Below are 22,124 nucleotides of genomic sequence, written 5' to 3' on the forward strand. Positions count from 1 at the left end.
ATATATATGAGCAGATTCAAGATGAGCATATTCAAGATGGTGACTGTTCTCCCCCAGGTTTGCAAGCAACTGTTGAATACTAGTATCTGCCTGGATGGTCCCAGCAGGACTCAGCGTTAACTAATGACCTTGCTCTAGCAATTTATGGGCGGAGTGTTTCTCTTAGTTCTCTCTCTCTCTCTCTTTAGATTTCCCCTTTTGTTTCTAACTTCTTTAAAAGTCTGGTTTCTTCACTACAACACTGCAGCAAGTCCAGATAGCATACTTTGACCTCAGGACTCACTCTGTGAATATATTAATAACCTGTGTCTTAGAGAAAACAGTGAAGAGTTGCCTGCTTATTGACTAGAGTGGAGGATTTATAAAATAGAGAGCAGGAGGTAAGTTGGGGATAACTAATGGCAAGTTTTAAAACTAAGGTAAGGAATCTGGATTTTTTTTTTTTTTTCAATGTGGGGAGTAAGAATTCTTCCACAATTGTCAGCAGGAAAGTGGGAGAGAAGAGCTGAAAGAAGGGGTGGAGAGCTATTTGCATCGACCCAGGTGGTATCTGCTCAGAATTTCTGTTTGGCAGGTGGCCTTGGTGGGGAAGGGGCCAGTACAAGCTCCTTTGCAATAAGAATTCGTGACAGATATGGTAGAGACGACAAGGGCTGCACTGCCATCTTGGCTCCTCAGCTTTTCACGCCCCCTGCAAAAATATGGACAAATTGGAATAGATTTGCTGACCCCTTCTCCTTGAACTCCGGCAGGCATTTTGAAGGCAGTGTAGAAAACTCTGAACAATGAAAGTTGAAACTGAAGAGGTGGTCATTTTTCTTCCCCTACCAGATAAAAATGTGCAAGTGGGAGCAGACAACTGGAATTCTCCTTTCTGGATTCGCTAGGGTATGTGCGTGCGCAAGGGGAAGCAACACGAACCAATTCCTGACACTCTCAGGCAAGGAGAGATTCAGCTTCAGGATTTACCAAATAATTCCTGTTTATTTCCTTTTATACAATTCTTAAATCCTTCGAAAAATAAAATAGTAAAGCACAATAAATACACAAATGAGGAAATATGTTTGGATATATTCTGAAAAATGGCAGGAAATACCTTTTGCTCTTCCTACCACTTCCTCACTCTGATGAAATACTGTAGCACAGGGCATGGGGATCTGCTTTTTCCCAGTGGTCACAGGAGGAGGCCTGCCTGATGTGCAGGTGAGATAATGAACCACAGGGCCCACACTGACCAATGAGAAAAAGGAGATAGGGCAGAAGTTTTCCTCCTTTCAGGGGACTGGCTTTCTGTAAAGCTTGCCTGCAGGTGTATCTCACAGACTAAGCAACTGGCTGATCTTTTTGTGAAAACTTGTATTCATATTACCTCCCCTCCTTCCATGCCTCCCTTTTCACTAACTCCCACTGTCCTAAAGCCGTATCACCCAAAATAGCAGTATCTGTCAAACATTAGTGATAATCACCAGGAGAGCTTTATGAAGCAGCCATACCTGCCCTCCCCACCCCGCCCCAGATAGCCTGATTCGCTGTGTTGAGTATTAGAACCTACTAAGTTCTAAGGCAATGCCGCTGATGAACAGACCACTCTTGAATTGCTTCTACATCAGAGAATTAGCATTTAAGCTTCTTCTCAGGCTTTGGCTGTTTATTTATTTATAATAAAAATTATGTATTTAAGTTGTACAACATAATGATTTGATATACATATACATAGTTAAATGATGACTACAAACAAATGAATATGTCCATCTCCTCAAATAGTTACCTCTTCTTTTTCTTGTGGTGAGAGCACGTGAAGTTTACTCTTAGCAAATCTCCAGTATTCAAACTAGTATTATTAACTATTGTCATTATGCTGGATCTTAGACCTGTGTACTATTCATCCTGCAGAACTGCAGCTTCGTACGCGTTGACCAACATCTCCGTTTCTCTCAGTTCCCTGCCCCTGATACCTGCTGTTCAACTCTCTCCTTGCATGTATTTGATGTTTTCAGATTACACATGTGAGTCATACAGCTTTGTTTCTTTCAGTGTCAGGCTTATTTCTCCTCGCGTAAGGTCCTTCAGGTCTATCCATGTTGTTGTAACGGGCAGGATCCCCCTTCTTAAGACCTAATTTCATTCCATTGTATACAGAGGGTGCCAAAAAATGTATACACATTCTAAGACAGGAAAACTATTAAAATTGTCATACTCAATATGTACTGATAACAAAAGATGAATCCAAGTCACGTTTGACTTCTGCAATGACAAGAGGTGCTCAAAGTGGTTACCATCAGCGTCCAGACACTTCTGATGACGGCGAACTACTGCTTGAGCAACGTTGACCAAAGTGTCCACTTGTATACATTTTTTGGCATCCCGGTATATACACCATAGTATCTTTATCCATTTATCTGTTGACAGATACTTAGATTGTTTCCATATCTTGGCTCTTGTGAATAAGACTGTAATAAACATGGGGGTGCAGGTAGCTCTTTGAGATACTGATCGATTTCAGAGAGCTGCTGGATCATATGGTACAGTTGACCTGTAAGTAACACAGGAATTAGGGCGCTGACCCACGCACAGTTGAAAATCTGCTTATAACTTTTGATTTTCCCAGAACTTAAGTTGTCCCTCAGTATCTGTGGGGGATTCATTCCAGGAGCCCCATAGATACCAACCTCCATGGATGCTTACGTCCCCTGTATAAAATGGTGGAGATCATTGCGAACACTTGGCCCTCCACCTCCACGGAGCTACTCATCATTAACTCGGGATTTGATAATTTGGGAAGAACGTTGAGAGATGGTTTTAATTGTTTACTGCGATGGCTCCTTGAATCTTGGGATTCATGGCCAATATTAATAAAATATGGATGTTAGAAATTTCTTGGAAAATTATTATAGAAGTGGACAGAAGATACAGAGAAGTTGGGAATATTGGAATGCCTTTGTTATGTAAGAGTTGAGAAACCTTTGGAAAGTAAGTGTAAGATACACAGTGGACTTTGAAGACTTAATAGGCAAAAAAGAAGATGTCATAAATAATCTTTTAAAATATCGAGTTCATGTTAAAATGAAATTTTAAATGTACAGAGTTAAATAAAAATTACTAAAATCAGTTTCACTTGTGTAATTTTATGCTTTTTATGTGGCTACTAGAAAATTTAAAATTACATAGGTAGCATATTTTTATAGATGGCATAGGCAGAGACCATTATCTGGATATGTGCCACCTAGTTTTTTTTACATTGATGATGCCGTTTAATAACTGCCCACCTCCATAATTTTCAACACATTCTTTGTCCTGCTTTACTTTTTCTTACTTTTAGATAACTTTGTCACCTTGTAACTGAAATATTTATTGTGAATACTTTTTACTGCCAGTCTCTCTCCATGAAAATGTAAGCAATAGGAGAGCAGAAAAGTTTGTTTGTGTTAGTTAATATACCTCAGGAGCCTAGATTTGTGTCTAATGTATAGCAGGCACTCATAAAATAATTGCTAAACCATATGCTTTAGTAGAAACCTATATGTTACAGATCCAAAGCAGAACTCATTAGCCTCCACCTTTCCAACTATACTCTTACTGAATTCATTGTGTTTATTAATGACAAACATACCCATCCAACAGTTGAAGCTGAAATTTGCGGACTTAATACAGGTTGAATTTCAGGTCTGATCAGTGACAATGTCCTCTCCATTTCCTTTCTTAAGTATCTTTCTAATTCATATTAATGCTTTTCTATATCCCACTGCCGCTGTCTTTGTGTAGGGTTTTCTTCTCACTTTATACTATGTCAGAAGCCTTTAGGGTTTTCTTCCTGCTGTCAGCATGACATGATGGGTACAAACAAGGTTGCAGTCAGACACTAGCTCTGAATGCTAGGATTCCTTTTTATTTAGCTGTATGACTGAGTCTCTAAGTTTTGTCTCTGTAAAATGGAGTGGCCAAAAAATCTCCTTCCCCATAGAATCCTGTGAGCATTAAATGATGCAATTTCTGAAAGTGATTAGAAAAGTTTTCAGGACGTAGTAAATCCTCAGTAAATATTAAATATTGTTATTAGTCAGTCTCTCCTTTCCTGATTCATCTTTTCTACTTTTGCTAGGTTTATTTCCTAAAATCGCTAGATCAGTATTAATCTCCTCTTCGATATAACGCATTTTTGCCTTATATAATCACCTCCGTCTTATCTACTAAATATGTATCTCAAAAATATTGAAAATAGGTAGTGGTGTGTGGTTGTGTGTTGTCGTAACTTCCTGCTTCATGAAGATAGGGCGAGAAAAAATAGGATCACATTGTAGCAGGAAAGGTTAGATGAAGCCAAGATTGAGGAAACTTGTGGAGAATTTCTTCTTCATAGAATATTTAACTAAAAGGCTGGTAGTTTCAATATATAGCTGAAGTATAGCAGTCTTCTTTTAATCCTAAATTCTCATGGAGAACAGAGAAAGGTAAGAAAAATCACATTGAGTCCAGGTATCTTACTGCCCTCTAGTGTTTATGTAGGTTACGTGTGTCCACAGAGAGGAGAAGGCTTAGTACGTTTGAGGAGAAAACAATGTTAGCATTAATCAGGAGCCAGGTCATACAGGATTTCCAGGGACATCATAAAGACGGTTCTTTTTATTGTAAATAAGATGGGAGCTCTTGGACTTCTTGGAACAATAAAGTCACATTGTTTGATTGATTTTTGAAGACAATCTCTCTGACTGCCGGGTTGAAAAAAGACAACAGGAGGGTAGGGGTGGGGGAAGAGTATAAACTCTCAGGGAGACTAATTAATAGCTTGTTCCAGGAACACAAATGAAACATAATGGTGACTTAAAGAAGGATCTTGGAAGTGGCGAGAAGTCATTAGATTTAGGATTTCCTAAAGGATTGGGTGTGGGTAGTAAAATAAAGTCTAGGGACAAGGTGGCTACAAAGTGTGGGGACTTAAAGCCATGAAAGACGGAATTACCATCCTATGAGACGGGGAAATCTACAGGAAGAGCAGGCTGGGAGGATCAAAGCCAGGAATTTAGCTTTGGACATATTCCATCATTAGACAGAGAGAGCTTCAGTAGGCAGTTACTCCAAAGGAAAGTCTGGATTGAGTATCTCAATTTAGGGAAGACAGTTTTACGTTTATAATTTTTTGTGTGATTAATGAGTTAATGAGTGTCTCCCCAACCATCTTGAAATCCTCCTGAGGCAGGGACAATGCTGCTTTGTTCACTGCTGTTCTATCAACATTTAGCAAGTACTTGTCATAAAGTATGAGTAAAATTAAAGAGATGGATAAATGAATGAATAAATTTGAGTTAGCTAAATATGTGGGAATAGAGTTTTAAGAACAACAACAGGTCAAACTCAGTTATGAGTGTCATTAAGAAATGGAATTGACATTTGGCAGTTGTGATAATAGCAGTACGGAAATAGAAATATTATTGTCACCCAATTTTACAGGTAAATATTCTGATGCTTAGAAAGCTAAAATAATTTGTTTAAGGTCATATAGCAACTAAGCGGCTAACTCAGGATTTGGCCGTAGGAGATTTTCCTCTAACCTACCTTGTATTTCTTCTAAACAAACTTTTCCGAGACACATAAATGGTGAAGGGGAGGTGGAGTGGATACAGGATTTGTGGAGTATTATCAAAATATGTCAATGAAAAGAAAAAAGGAGTGATTGGATGACAGGTACATATAGACACAAAGAGAATTATTTTAAAGGAAAATAGAGAGTTTAATATGCATATTAGTGAATGTGAGAGAACAACAGTAGTAAAATTATTAGACAATGAGTTTGATATAAATAATTGGAGAATTATTGATGGAGCAAAATCTGGATGAAAGAATACAGATTTAAAGGCAGACGTCGATTTTTAAAGTGGATAATAAAGAATAAGGAAAAGGTGATATGATATAGCTATGTGGATATCTAGAAGGTGGATGTTTAAGGCTGATCACTTGATAGTTTTAGTTTTCTCAGTAAAATCTGAAGCAAAAATATAATTGTTTATTCCTTAATTTTTTGACATTTTTGACCTTGAATAAAAATAATTGCATACTCCTATGTGATTTTTATTGATTTTAATATTAGAAAACCTTCTATCCTGAGAGTAGATTATCATTACCTACGTTACTATTCCTTTAAAAAATGTTCATTAGGATTTTACATTTGACTGTACAGTTTCATTTCTAATTTATTTTAGCACATGGAATTAAGAGAGGATTACATTGATTTCCCCCCCATGTAACTAGCCCTGCCCCTTTCCCCAATCATTTTGTTTATAATTATGTTATTACTCATTAATTCATGATGCCTACTTTGTCATAATTTAAATATCTGTATATATTGATGACAGCTTCTAGGATATGCACACTTTTTCTATATTTGTTATAAAATATTTAAACACTAGAGAGTAAACTGTAAAGAATAGTTCAAAGAATATTTGAGTGTCTGCTACCTACCTTTGTTAAACCTTAACCTACCAGGACTCCTCCAGGTCTCACTCCTCATTTTTTCTCCAATTTCTTCTCCGATTGCAGCTACTATTGTTGAGTAACAAACCAGCCTAAACTTAGTGGTATGAACAACAACCAGTTATGTTGTTTATGGGTTTCATGTATCAGAAGTTGGGAAAGGGGCTCAGTGGGGATGCGTGACATCTGGACCTCAGTTGGGAGGACTCGCAGTATGGGGGTTGCTCGATGGCTGGAAGCTAGCATTGTGTGACAGCGTGTTCACTCATATGTCTGGTGGTTGATGCTGGCTGTCAGCTGAGACCTCCGCTGGGGCTCTGTGAGGTCGCTCCCAGTACCTGTTCAGACTCCTTATAGGCTGGTGACGGGGTTGCAAGGGCAAGTATCCTCCAAGTGCAGGCAGAAAGGCGTGACGCTCTTATGGTCTAACCTCAAAAGTCCAATAGTCATGTCTACTCTACTCTGTTGGTGAGAGAGTCACAAAGGTCCACCCAGGTGCATGGTGAACGTGGAGCCAACACTCAATGAGAGAAATGATGAGGTCCCATTGTAAGAACACGAGGGATAAGAGATATCCTGTTCGTTATTGAAATATACAATATGCCATAGTATCACTACTTTGATATTTAAGATTTCCATATATTTTTAAATTATTTACTGTATATCCATGAAGAACGTTATGCAAATGATATCTTTATATATTTCCCAATGCTGTTTTTAAGATTGATCCAGATAAATGCATATAGCTCTAGTCCTTTCATTTTAACTTTAGTGTGATATGCTTATATATCTATACCTCTATTGGTTCCTACTTCTGCTAATAGACTTTAGCTATAGCAATACTGGATATCATATGTTTTAGTGTTTATCTCCAAAATTTATCTCCCAAAGTGTGCTACCTCATCCTTTTTATGACAGATGTGAAAATTAGGTGTTTTTTTTTTTTTGTAATTTTAAAGTAAAAAATGATTATAGAAAACACAGGTAGAAAGGTATTATAAAATGACCAAGTAACTCATAAAATCAAAGGAAAAACCAAATAACCAAGTCTTAGGAAGGACAGAAGCCAGGGATTTGGATGTCAGAACCAGGAATTGATGGTTATCTTTTTTCTTGTTAATTCTTTTATTATGGTAAAATATATGTAACGTAATGTGTCACTGTAACCATTTTAGAGTGCACACCCAGCGTCATTCACAGTGTTTTGCCACCATCATCCCTTCCGAGTTCCAGAACCTCATCCCAAAAGGACACCTCTACCCATCAAGAAACATGCTCCACATATCCTCTCCCCACCAGCTTCTGCCAACCCCTAACCTGCTTTCTCTCTTTACAGATTGTCCTGTTCTGTGTAGTTAATATAAGTGGAGTCATACAATGTGTGGCCTTTTGTGTCTGGCTTCTTTCATTTAGGATAATGTTTTCAAGACTCATTCATGTTTTAGCAGGTATCACTATATTTCTTACCTTTTTATGGCTGAATAATATTCCATTTTATGGATACACCGTGTTTTGTTTATTCATTTATCAGTTGAGGGACATTTCGGTTGTTACTATGGTTTTCTTTTTTCAAGTCTTGCTGTTAGTCACCTCCACCTAAAAGTATATATTCACTTAGAGTTCAGATTCTTGGCAGAGTCCGTCTTAATGGTCTAAATGTGGTCTTGTGTTTAGAGCTCTGTCATTGGAGAATGGGTCCTATGGGTGACGAACTTATGAGATTTACATAAAGTCGAGATGGTGGCTGAGATGAAATCCCTCAAAAGAGTACAAAGAAAAATGAATCAAAACCAATGTCCATGTTGTGTCCTATGGACATTCTGTTTAGCAGAATGCCCTCCCATTTTCTATCATGTTGATGGTACGCTAGCATCATATGTTTTTTGATGATGATCATTTGCTCACTATATACTCTGTGGATTATTTCAGTGGGATTTTGTGTGTGGGAGAGAGAGAGGCCAGAGCTCAGATGATGAAATGTTCCAAGGTTATGATCAAATTATTTACAAATCACAGTGATGATGTGTGCAGTGCCTTTGCCTACAGAAGGATTAGCCCCAGAATGAGCTTAGAAACCCTTCAGGGAGATAAAGATTTTCTTCTGGAAAAAAAATTACATGCAGCTAACTTCAAAGATGTGAAGAATCAGATGAAAATTATTGACCTCTGTGTCGCGATGGAGGGGCAAAACTTCTGGGAGACTTTACGGGAAGAATTTGGCTGTGTATAAGGGAGAAGCATCTTTAACAGTTAGAACTGGCCAGCTAAGGAATGAGCTGGCTGCTACAGGAAACGCTCAGTGAAGGCCTATCACACGAGTGAACGTGCCTTGATTTGGAGGGGATCGTGTGTCTCGCAGATTCTTACCAGCTCTGTAACTCCGGGGTTTTAAATGAAGGTTGGTTAGGGTCCCCTCGACTATTTACTCTTTTTTTTGTGCGTGTGTGTGTTTTTTTTTAAATAGCACATGCTTCCGATTTTATCTCAGAAAATAGCATAAAAATCCATAGGATCAGAGGTGTCCGGTTATGTTTCGCTTAGGTATTTACTGCTAAAAATCTGTAGTTCCATTTCCTTTCTAAACTACTGATGCAATAATTTGGTTAGTTTTATACAATTTTCAACATCAGACTTATCCAAAGCCATTTTAAGTACATTTAATAGGTGTTAAATCTGTTGTGATGAAAAGACACTGTGTTTTAGGAGCTTGCCATAAAATACAGTTAACGTGTCAGAATGTTGAACACCTATCACGTGCAGGCACAATGTAAGCTCTGGGCTGGGCATTTACCCTGCTCACGGGAAACTGTTCTATGGAAACGAGTAATCATCATACTGTCTGGGAGGTCTGCGAGGACCGAGGACCGTGCAGGGAAGATTCCCAAGGGAAATGGTCATTTACATGGGTGCCAAAGAATGAGAAGTCAGCTGGAAGAATTAGTGCAGAGAAGGCCATTCCAGGTAGAAAAAAACACATTCAAAATATTAAAAAGGCCTGCGTTGAGGGTTGTATGCAATATGCTAATGTTGCAGTGAAAGTGTGAAAGGAGAACAATGGGAGATGGGAAGTGTCCTGAAGAGCTTTTTATGCTGTATTGGTAACCTGAAACTTTGTTTGCTCAGGCATTGGGGAGTCAATGGATTATTCAAGATTACATGACTACCAAGGTTGTAACAATCCAGAACAAGGAAGTTGGGAAGTTAGGTAACAAAGAAGGAGCTTGGTGAAAAAGCATGGATACTGTTTAGAACAAGGAAAGGACGGTGACTTAAAGAAGGGAGGAAAGCAGATCCCTACCTGCTGTACACTGAGGTCATATAATTTACCTATTATAATGTAAAATGTTAACTTCCATGGCTAGTGTTAGAACAGGGCATTGCATACTTCCTTAATTATCCTCAGGTTGGGTTGGAGACCATTTAGGGATAGAAAGGGGACGTGTGACATATGAGCAATATACTGGAGAATGAATATCATAGAACGCCCATATTATAGAGTTTTCGTGTGTAAAGGAAACAAATACTGCTTTCATTACTGTGAAAATGGCAGTGAACACTTTGGTTATACTTTCTATTTAATGAATTTATAGTAGAGTGGGTCAGCTTGGTATTTTTTCAATCTATGTTTTGTGACAGATTACTACCAAAATTGTAGAATCTTTAGATTAAGTTTAAACTTTATAGGTATTGTGTAAAAAGTCCTGAAAAGTAGTGGAATAGAAAATTGGAATGGGCTACATTTAGGGTATATGTTTGTACGTCTCTATATATGTTTTATGTGAAGTGTTAATCAAAAGAGAATAGTCCAAATCAGTGATTATTTTGACAGTAGAAATAGAATATTTTGTAAAATTAGTTAACAGATGATAGAAATGACACTAGAAATATGAATCTGTTTTCATAGGCGAAAAATGTGCTGAATTTAGTAATTAAAAAAAATCTTTAAAGTTATAGTATGATTCTTAGTGGAACAAATAGTCCTTCAGTAATTTCATTTAAAGAGGCAATTTGAATGAAATAAAATAGCCTCAGAATTGTGATTTTGCTTTTGACTGTCCCCGCTTCTTCAACAAATGAGCTCTCTTTGCTATGAACCATTAGAAATTGTGCTTTCATCGCAGCTGAGAGATGTGTTTTTACACAGCAGGGAATAAGATGGAAAACTAATTTAGTTGAAAATTATTTTTACAGTAACTCCATTTTAAGCAGAGAGAAAGACTCATTTATCTTTTAAAAAGAGAAATTATATTATACACGATTCTTAATTGCAACACGTCAAAGAAATAAAAATATTTATGTGCCATTTCTGATGACAAAAGAAGGTCTTTTGGCTTGGTAAAAACCAACCATGGATTGTTTTAGAACAATTAGGCCAAGCACAAAAGGGAAATTAGTGCACTAAAGGGGATGTAGAGTAGGCATGTATAGCCTTTTAGATTTTGCTCTTTTCCTTCCAACAAATACCCAACAACACTTTCCCCCTTACCCAGGGCTCTGTGCCAGACCTGGGTCACTTGACCCAGATGCCTCCCTCCCAGCCCCCCTGCTCTGCCCCAGGTGTCAGGGAGGCCGATTCCTACCCGCTGCGTAACTCCAGCTCCTGTATTGGGGAGTTCTGGTAGGTTTGCACAGGGAGAATCATTGGCCACAAATTGGGAGGAGAAGCCTCAAGTGTACTGTTTCTGTCTGGAGCCTACATGGCTCCAGCTCCTCCTGGACAGAAGTCACATGGTTCCACCTCCCACCAGGTGACACCACCCCTGGGCTTCTCCCACCGTCTCACATTTGTCTCTCCATCTGGGGATTCGTACTGGCCCCCTGCTGTTGACGTGCTCCAAGTTTCTTCAGCGTTTCCTTCCATAACCTGTGTAACGAATGTTATGCGTTCAATACTTTCTATTTAAATCATTGGACTCTTTACTTAGATCCCAACAGAATCACATACATCTCAGTTCTCTCTTAAATTTCTTTCTCTTCCCCAAAACTACATAGGGACATCAAAGCAAGAGATGACGATGTTGGAATAGAAAGAAACCATCTCAACATGAAAGATTAATTATGGTGAGATGGCGTTTCAATATTTGAACATTGTGTACCATCGGACATAGAAATAGTCTTGTCTTGTCTGAAGGAATTTATAGGAGATCAGAAGGCTCCATTTCATCTCGGATGACAACGACTCTTCCACCCTCAGTCTAGGGGCTTTTGAGAATTTTATCAGGATGGAAACCATGTCTTTTTACAGCAACTCTGCCAGTGAAAGAGTTGGTGCTATTAAAACGGGGGGAGACTTACCTTTTCCTTATCCCTGGGAGATTGTTAAAGATAATGATTTATTTTTAAAATAAATTTTATTGGGGTGACAATTGTTAGTAAAGTTACATAGGTTTCAGGTGTACAATTCTGTATCACATCATCTATATCTCACCTTGTGTGTTCACCACCCAGAGTCAGTTCTCCTTCCATCACCATATATTTGATCCCATTTACCCTCATCTACCACCCAGCTCCTGTTACCTGAAGCCTAAAACTCTTCACTTGAAACCTTTATAATTTTACTAACAAATGTCACCCCAATGAATTTAATGAAAATGTTAAAAAAAAAAAAAGGATAAGGATCTAACTTGAGATTGTCACAGGGGCCAAATGAGGGCAACATATACTCCGAGCAAGTTGGGATCTGCCCTGTGATTCTCCTGAAAGAATGCTGGAGGCCAGGTCACAGAAGGAGATCACCACGGACACCAAACAAAAACAAATTATTACTATTTCCACACAGCCACTCTGTCTCTGTGTCGATTGCGTCGATGAGTTTGGTTTCATAGCTACAGAGACCAGATTGGTGGTTGCCAGAGGTGTGGGGTGTGTGAAATGGGTGAAGGGGATCAAAAGGGGCAAACATCCAGTTACAAAGTCGATCATGGGTGGGAAGGTACAGCGTGGTAACTGTCGGGAACGATACTGTATTGCATATTTGAAAGTTGCTAAGAGAGTAAATCTTATAAGTTCTCATCACAAGAAAAAAAGCTCAGTAACGGTGTGTGGGGACCGACGTTAACTACACTTGCGGTGGTGATTATTTTTGCAATATGTACAAATATTGAATCATCAGGTTGTACACCCGAAACGAAAATAATGTGTTTTAATTATACCTCAATTAAAAACAAAACTCATTCACAATTTTCTTCTTGATCTCAAACTAGAACAAAATAATATGTTATAAAACAGAATAGAAGTCCTTTGGTAATGTGAATTCAACATTTAAAAAGAAAACCTATCTCTAAGACAAGAGAAAGAAACGAAAACAATTCAGGCTGCTTTATTATAACTGAAGTTGATGGTGGTGTTTATGGTTTTGATAATTCTGAAACTATGGAAATACTGTACAGAGTGTGGGTGTGATCAGGTGTGAAGCGAACACTGTAAGAATAAAGGCAGTAAAAACCAGTTCAGCAGTATTATTTTTTCCCGTCTGTGGCTTTTCCAATAAATAAGAAAAGCTGAACTAAGCACGACCTATGTATGCCTAGTACAACTTTCCATCCCATACATTACAGGTGAAACTTGTGGCACTCTTCAGTTTATAAATGTCATGAAGGCATGAGAGGGAAGTGAGAAGAACTTTGAGGACCCGTGGGAAGAAATCAGATTTAGGCAGCATCAGGCATCATTTAGGGACCATGTTTTCACCAGATGAGAAAACTTTAACAATTCAGACCAAAAAAAAAAAAAAAAAAAAAATTAAATGGACTGAGAAAGTAGATGAATAATGAACATTTTGTACCTTTGTATATTACAAGTAATATACTTGTAAAATAAAGCTGAGAATGGGCCTAATAGGGACTTGGGATAATAATACAAATATAACAAATAGCAGAACAAGGTATATTTGGTTGAGACTTGTAATAAAACATATTTTTGTAATTTCGTGTCCTTTGTGATGATGAGTTCAAATACTGAATCACCTGATAGTGATTTGTACTTTGATTTCATCTGGGTGTGATGTCCTTATCTAGTCCGGAGCTATTCTTTTTAGTACATTGCTTTGTCATATTCTTTCTATTGTTATGTCTCCCATTTCTAAAATAGCATGTTTTCTTCTTCATATATCATAACATCGTGTGTTGAGACCTGTGTGGTCCTGTCATTTTATCTTACATGCTCCCTCCCCTATGACATCACAGAGTGAGAGAATAAATAAATAAATATGTAAATAAATAAATAAAGCTATTGGTATGATTGGTTTAAAATACTCTAAGAGCTTTAGGTCATGGCTATCTAACTTCAAAACGTGCATATTTTACTGACTCCAAATTCACCAAACAGTAATTTCACATTTGCTTAAAAATTTAAGGCACGTTATGCTACTCAATAAACTACCTATGTAGATTTTTGAGCTATGATTTGTTGCTTGGAGGGTTTCAATTATAGTACACGTAATTGTATTTCCTTCTGATACAAACTTTCATTCTGTGGATAATTACATTTTGAATGAAAAGAAAATATCAAAACCTTAGGTCACCCTGGAGATCTAGTTTTCTCAGTACTTTGTTATTCTGGCCTCATGATGGCACCAAAGGGTAGGGAATTATTTTTTGAATTCCCATTTACTCACTGAATTGCAATAAAAAATAAATAAAATGAGCAAAGGGCAGCCGAGTTTGCTCAACCTTTCCTACAAAGAAGGTTGGAAGGGTTGGGTATACCCCCTTTGGTACCAATGGTTACAATTCCCTCCTACTTTTCTCTATGTAAGACTTTCTCATTTTTCTCAAGTTATTTTGTTCCCTTCCCCTTATCCCTTCTCGCAGTTCATCTCCTCTGTTGCAGCAAAGAAAAGGTGCTGATGAAAAAAAAAATAGATTTGCTTGATCTAATCATAACAATAAACTTGTGTCTGAATAACTTTGAAAAATACACAATTAGCAGACGGCCAACAAGGAGACTAATATAAAAGGAAATACACATCATAAAATATAAAAAATGCCCTTGAGGTGATATCTCACACATTTTCTAAATTTTTAGAGAATCGAAATTTAGAATCTAATTTGACACCGTAATAAATCTTACTTAAGATTAATGGCGGCCATCTCAGCTGTTGTCTTGTATCTCTCATTTGTAGACGAGACGTAGTTAATATGTGCATTCAAATGGATGCCTGCTTTGTGTGCTCCTCCATATATCAAACCTGTGCACTAGGTTTCTGTTACACATTGAGAGGGAATGAAATAAATGTAAGATGCATTCCTTTTCCCTTCAAAGATACTCGTAACCCAGCTCGAGTAGGAAAATATGAGTATATCTAAAAATGACTGAAAAGAACAGTCGATAACAATTGGAAGGGCTTGAATATTAGGAAATAAAAGTAGTACAAAATGGCTTTTGATTAAGGAGAAACTTAAAATGTTATATAAATGGATTCCCCCCCCCCAAAAAAAAAAAAAAAAGTAAAACAAAACCTCATTTCCAGGATGAGTAAATTATGTTTGGTTACATAGCCTTTTATAACCTGTAGTTGACTTCCTCAGTCTATAGAATAGAATGAGTTTTACATGTTTTCTGTGTCTCCTCAGTTGTTGTAATCTTTTGGGTGGGTACAAAGCATCACAAACATAGGTTATACTTCTAGTACTGCACCCAATCTTTTCTTCCTAGTTTCTTTGGGGTTTGGGACCCCTTCTCCTGTTATCTTCTTCTACCTCCTGTCCACGTTGTCTCTCTTCTCCCAACAACCAGCTTTGGAGAGAAGTACTTTCCTGCTTTTGCAAAGTTTCCTAGGCTTGTCGGGTAGTATTCTCTGTTTTTACGTCAAGAGCATTGCTACTGCTTTTTGTATTCCTACAGTCACTGCAGTAAACAAAACATCCATACTGGCATTTGTGAAAAACAAAATAGTTCTTTGTTCTGTTTTCTTATCAAATCTTGCATTTGAAAATTTGCCTGTTTTCTCTCCTCCTGAGATCCCTGAGATCCTTGAGGTGGGGAATCTGAGAAGCATACCTCGGGGGTCACTGTTTTGGATCAACTTTGTCCCCTTACTAGCTTTTCCTTTTGAGGAAAGTTCCTTCCCTATTTGGTGCAGTGTATGGGTAGCTAAGGGATGGACCTTGTTGCTCAGTGGCCTGGTTGTCTTCGTTTTTTTTTGGAGGTTTGTGTGGGTTAGTTCTTAGCAACTATATCACCATATGTATGAGGTGGCTATTAGCATTCTCTTGAAAATAAATCCTTGGTGAAATCAGCTTGCCAGACAGCTAGATACATGAACACTCTAAGAATATATGTATATATGTATATGTATATATTCTTAGAGTGTTCATTTAGCTTAGACCCTCACTGTGAGTTTTCAGTTTCATTGCAAATAATCTATAGTTTCAAATATTAGTAAAGTAACACAATAGCAAACAACATTCCACATTTAAAAAAAAGTTTCTTTTTCATAGGTCATTGTTATTTTAACAAGACATGTAAAAAGAGTTTGAAGACTTCTTTGTAGTGGGCTGACGTTTGATATAGGCATGGGGATATTTTCTTGCCATCTATTTTCTTTTTCATAACATGTTTTTTAACAAATGTCTTTCAAATTCAAAGCCCTCACCTAAGCAATGTTAGAGATGCAACCCAGAAGCATGGAATAACAGTGATACAAATGTGATTGTATTTGACTGAGTTATATAGCAAGCAATCCACTTAGTGTTAGATGTTGAAAAGGCACCTAAAAAAAGGCAGCATATCCATGAGTGCAGATGATCACGGAATTTTTCAAGGATGCAGCCAGCACAGATGCAAAGACCTTGAATGACCTTTCTCTACTTGTCTGATATAAATGACTTCCATCGTCTTCAGCATGTTTATAATCAAGCCGATTCAAGAAATATTTAAACCTGTGAAAGCATAATGTAGGTATAAATATAAGATCCTTATAATTTTCTCTTAATCACTTACATCTTTATCAGCCTCTGAAAATGGAAAGTTTTGCCTACATTACACTAAAGTTAAGTTACGTAATTGTAGAAACTGATGATAGATATGGTTTTTAAAATTCATTTGAAAAGACCATCTTCTATATGGACAGAAATCAAACATGGATTTTGAAATTTGAAACTGAAATAATCCTATTAATGAAGTTGGTGTTCGTCTTCTACAGATGAAGGAACGGAGGAACACAACAGTTAATTACTTGTAACAAGTTGATAGCGATGATAAACTAGAATCTCGGACTCTCAGGGAATTGTTGAGTCCTTTTTGTTTTTATCCACATTTATTTTCCCCAGAAAAAATAAAACTGTCGTGTCTTATCTGTGGGATGAAAAGAAGAGGGCCTAAATTTAGAAACATAAAATCTAGTTTTTGTATTCCTCCAAATATATGGATTTCTTTCCTTCTAAAATTTCCATCTTTTCCTCAAAGATGGAAAATACGAAGATATACTATGCCGCTTATTGTTTAGCAGCCTGCACCTTTGTCTATTATAGAAGTGAAAAAATAGCATGAATTTGATAATAAATGTATACTTACTAACAATTTATTGATGTATTTATAATAAATGCCTGAATAAATATTGCTTTACTTCAGTTCTCCAACATATTTATAGGAGCAAAACAAGTATGTGTATATATATATATATATATATATATATATATATACACACACACACACACACACACACATATATATATACACACACATATATATACACACACATATTTATACACATACACACATATATGTACACATATAGTTACACATATACATATACATGCATATATAAGGTGCACATAACAAATACATGCACATGAAACCTGTATTATTAGCAACCTAATATGTGTATTTAGAACTTTTAATATTTCTAAGGCTCTCAAAACAATATCTGGCATATTGTAAGCATTACATACATGTTGTCTTTTGCTATGATGCTATAGCCTGTAACCTAACAAACTAGGGTTTCAGATACATGAAGAGCAATAAACACACATAGGCCTATTTTGCTTTTAAAAATATAAATTTGTTTTCTATTTTCAAAAGTATAAAAAAAGTCTCCACCATGGCTGTAACATTTCTGAAAACATTACATGTCTACCAGTCAGTAAATAATAAGTGCTAAATGAGTGGTATGGAAAATAAGTCTTGTGGAAGTTTAGGAGAAGGAAAGATTGCTTCCAGATGAAATGGTCAGGGAACACTTTACAAGAGAGGTAGGATTTGAGCTGCACTTTGAAAAATGGGCAGGATTTGGATACACAGAGCAAGGAGGGTTGGGTTGAGAGGTGTTATAACAGGAGTAAAGTGTAAAGGCAGAACTTAGTTTTCATTTATCTCTGCCTTGGGGTTGATAAGAGGAGATAAATATATTTAAGCATGAAGCCAAAAGGGAAATCTCCTTTCTCTCTTTCACTGACTTTTGAACTTTCTTTCACTATCAGTATATTTGTCAAAACAAGGCTCTCTGGAAAGTTCTCCTTTCTATTATGTTCTCTTGGATCATGATCATATCTGTTGCTTAGAAAATAATAGATTTCCATAATTATGATATTCTTTTATATTTACAATGTCCAAATGAAAGTGTGTGTCTGTGTGTGTGTGCGCATGCGTGCTGTTCTTTTTAACCTGGGTTTCTCTACTTCATAAAGAAATAAGGAAACTGTGGTCCTTTTTTCTGGCAGAGTACGGAGAAAGGTATTGTCCCTGCTCAAGCGAAATAGCAGTTGAAGCACAGCTGGGTCTCAGAAGACACAGAGCATACCATGTTTAATAAACTGCACAGAAGTCTGGCCACCAGGGGTGGCTATGGAGATACTTGTGCCCTCAGAAAACAAAGCTCTCCTCTGCATGTTCACACAGCTCTCTCATCTGTATGGCCTTCACTGGCATGAGACATACTCCTGAATACATTGTCTAAGGAAAAGGATGTGACAGTTTATCACTGGTAAGGTGTATAATTCACAGAATCTTAACCTAAGGAAAGTGAAATTAGGAATGGATACCTGCTTGGGAAAAAAAAAAAAATTCTCCTAAATGCATATCCAAGCTGAAAAGAAACGATTTGAGGATTTCCTGCTATTTAGGATTACCTGCACCAGTGAGTCCCTCTATTACTTTTTGTAACTAAGTGTAGACTTAGTTTGTCGGCTAGAAGTCTATCCCAGCTGCACGGATATGTAGTAATTACAGTAGATCTGGGTTCTCTGTCAATGTAAATCCCTGAATCAGTTCTATACACAAATGAAAGTATTTTATTTTCTATTTCATTTGGTCAAAGTTGCTTTGAAACACACTCAAGGTGACTTTTGGGTTACGATAGAACAAGAATGCTTTAGCAAATACCAAATTGGTGAAAATTAGCTGGATTTCATTTTCTCTAAATAACGTAGCCTCATGCGTTAATATTTACCAGTTCAATCTACCATATTTATTACACTCTTTTTGTGAGCAAAATCCTGTGATTGCTTCACCTGAGGAGTCATTTAGATGTGATTAAAGGTTAGAATTTCAGCGGGACAAACCCACAATGTTTGCGGCTCCACTCCGCACCTTAAAACTTGCATTTGCACCTGCAAAAGGCTGAAATGAATCGCAAGTCAGCACATGTGTGTTCCATTATTCATTTTTTTATGAGCAGATGTGGGTGATGTGGGCAAAAAAAAAAAAAAAAATAGATGCATCTTTAATTGAGAAAACCTGTGGAAAAGCTATCCCTGAATCTCTCCTGGGGAACGGATTTAGAACACGACACCATGATTTGGAAACTACGAGTCAGACCCAAATGTTGACCAGACAACCTAAACTTGAACATAGGCTGTCAGAAATGAATATTAAAGACATTAATCCTCAAGATTTTCTTCCTTTCAAAATTTCTCTTTGAATAATGCTGTGTCCATTAGTTTTATTTATTTATTTTTTAAATGTTCCCTCTAAACATAATATAAACCATCAGGATTAAAGACATAAAACCCAGTGGCATTTATTTATAGAAAAATGAATGTGGTCCCAAACTTCCTTTTTCATGCTTCCTTCACACAAACAGAACCTTGGAATTGTGTAATTGAAAGATACTTTGTTTCACTTATCCTAATTAGCACACATTTGCATATTTCTTCAATAGAATATACTCCTTTAGTTGCCAGTTATGTGGAGTGGAGGTAAAAGTGAATGAGACAGATCTTAACATAAAGAAATGCATATTTCAAAAAGGACAGTTCATAAAGCGTGGCCATTCTAGAGCTTATAATGACGTGGCTCCTGGTCAGAACAGATCAAATCATGAATGCAATTGAAAATTGGATTATTTGTTCCCCAAAGCTAATGCTGTGCTTCTGGAAGCCAGTGCCACTGGTGGGTATTGGGGAGACAATCAGGAATAAGCCCTTACAGGATTTATAATCCAATAAAGGAGAACACAGTGATTGGTGCGAGGATAAATTGTGCAAGAGGCTGATGGAAACAAGTAAAAAAAGGAAGTTTGGAGAAAGCATGCAAACGAGCTCTAGGTAGAGGAAGAAGCAAGTGAAAGACACAAAGATGAGAAAATATGGTGACTTAGAGGAACAGGCGAGATTTTCATGCATGAGCATAGAGAGGGAACTAGTAGGAAAGCTGAAGTGGGAGAGAGAATAGTTATAGTTAACATTTATCTGTTACTATGTGCCAGGTAGTATTCTAAGAACATGGGGGAATTTATCTCAGTTAGTCTCCCCCATTATTATATGAAGAGAACTCTGAGAAATTACAAACTTGCCTCCAAGCCCTAGCTATTAGATGACAGAATTCAAACCTGGACTCCAGGACATATTTTCTTAACCACTGTACTGGGTGGCTTCAAAGGAACAAGTCGAGACATGTTGAAAGGTTTGTACTTTCTCTACCGAACATTTGGCAGCTATTGAGGAGTTTTAGGTAGGTCCTGAATTTTAACAAAGGAAGGGAAAAAAAGGAAGTAGAAGTTTTCAGGGGAGTGATTACGCAATCATGGAGAACATCTAGGAGGTTATTCTAGAGAAAGACAGGAGTGGAACTAACATAGTGGCAGAGGGATGGAGACAGTTAGAAATTTTAAGTGACATTAAAGAGGCAAGAGGTAGCATCAACAGGATCTGCTGAAGGCAGTATTCAGGGGAATCATTTAGAGTGGCTGAGTCCTTGGACACTGACCTATAGCGACAGCTCTCAAAGACCTTTGCAGGGCCTGCTCCCTGCACACATCTCTTTCACCATGGAGTTGTGAAGTAGCTGCCTGTTCTCTGAGTTTTTACAGCACCCTGGGAACACCATATTCCATGCTTGTCATCATACCGCATGGTCTTTCCCATGTGACTCAGGCTCATTGAGGTTCTCTTTCACAGTCAGCATCTCCAGAAGCTAACAGATTTAAATATTTGTCGAATAAGTACAATGACACATATACGTAGTAGGGAAGAGTAAGGGATCAGGAAATCCTAGAGAGTAACATCTATGTGCTACCTGCTACCTTAGACAAAAAGGAAAGGATTGGAAATACAGGAGGCATTCATTCATATAGAAAAGACATAAAGCATGGAGTTAGGAAGAGAAGGGAGAATGCGGGGAAAGATGACTGGCTACAAATATTGTGTTGATGAATAGAAATTGCCTCTTTGGACCATGGCTTAATATAGTGCAAGGTAGGATCTTTTCCTGAGGATTAGCTGCGTTTTATCTATTTATCAACAGATTATTCATTTTACAACGACCTTTTCAACATAAAAATTCAATGGTCAAAAGGGGGGAAATATTTTTAAAATATTTTTATGGAAAAGATTGGGAATGGCATGGTCACAAGATAAAAATGGAAGAAGCAGCAAGGACGCGGTAAGTGCAAATGGGGCCTGGAGGAGTGGGACTAGACCCAGTATGGGAATGCAAAGCACCGACAAGAAGCCAAGCAAGATGGCGCTATGGCAGCACCCAGGGAACCCCTTCTGGGAATCGTCAGTTTGCTGATGTTAGACAGCATTGTCTCCTTCCATTAGGCGTGCTTTCTGAGCTTGAGATTTCCAGAAGTATTCCTACCTAGAATTGGAGCACCATCGTTATGTCTTTCCATTTGGAGCTCTATAGTTGGTTGGCATCTTACTTCACCTCTCTTATCTCCCATTATTTTACTCCTAATTACCCATTGGTATCACCTGAATATATTATTAGGTTGGTGCAAAAGTAATTGCAGTTTAAAAGGTTAAACATAATTGTAAGAACTGCAGTTACTTTTGCACCAACCTGATACATCCTCCTACATCCTGTTCACCTGATTATATATTTTTCTGTTAGAACCTCTACGGGTAGAGAGCCGTTTCTTAGTGATTGTATATCCCTTCTTTTATCTTCCTAACCCTTCACCTGGAGTCTTGCACATGAAAGGCATTCGAAAAGTGTTAAATATGTAATAGAAAAAGTGACATAATAATTTTATAGTCACTTTGTAAGGAGGATGGATCCAAATAAAAAATGGGAGGATCCTTTTATTTGCTGCCTTTTCGTTAACTTGAAGACAGTATAAATGATGATATGGGATATGATATATTAGAGAAGATAAATTAATCTACTTTTGGGAAAAAAAAAAGACAGAAATGGGCCAAGGTGGAAGTGTAACATGTTGGGGGATGGAGATACTGAAAGGGAAGACTTCAAAAGAGAGGGGAGCTGGATACTGC

This window comes from Rhinolophus ferrumequinum, chromosome 14 (genome assembly GCF_004115265.2).
Source record: "Rhinolophus ferrumequinum isolate MPI-CBG mRhiFer1 chromosome 14, mRhiFer1_v1.p, whole genome shotgun sequence".
Lineage (NCBI taxonomy): Eukaryota > Metazoa > Chordata > Mammalia > Chiroptera > Rhinolophidae > Rhinolophus > Rhinolophus ferrumequinum.